Raw genomic sequence first — 225 nt, 5'->3', positions numbered from 1 at the left:
GGAAAAAGTCAGCAAACACACACACACACTCACACTCTCACACTCTCTCTCACACACACACACACACACACACACACACACACACACAATATAGCTCTCAGCCTGTGGTTCTTCGTCCACTCGCTTATTAAATTGTGTTTGCATGTGTAGGTGCTGGCAGCCCAGGTGATGGATGAAGTGTTGCCATGGTTACAGAGTCAGCTTAAGTCCAGAGTGAAGGGAAAG

The sequence above is a fragment of the Morone saxatilis genome, unplaced genomic scaffold (assembly GCF_004916995.1).
Source record: "Morone saxatilis isolate NCDOM2014 unplaced genomic scaffold, NCSU_SB_2.0 Contig23, whole genome shotgun sequence".
In the NCBI taxonomy this organism is placed as follows: domain Eukaryota; kingdom Metazoa; phylum Chordata; class Actinopteri; family Moronidae; genus Morone; species Morone saxatilis.
Note: the sequence above shows the minus strand (reverse complement) of the source record.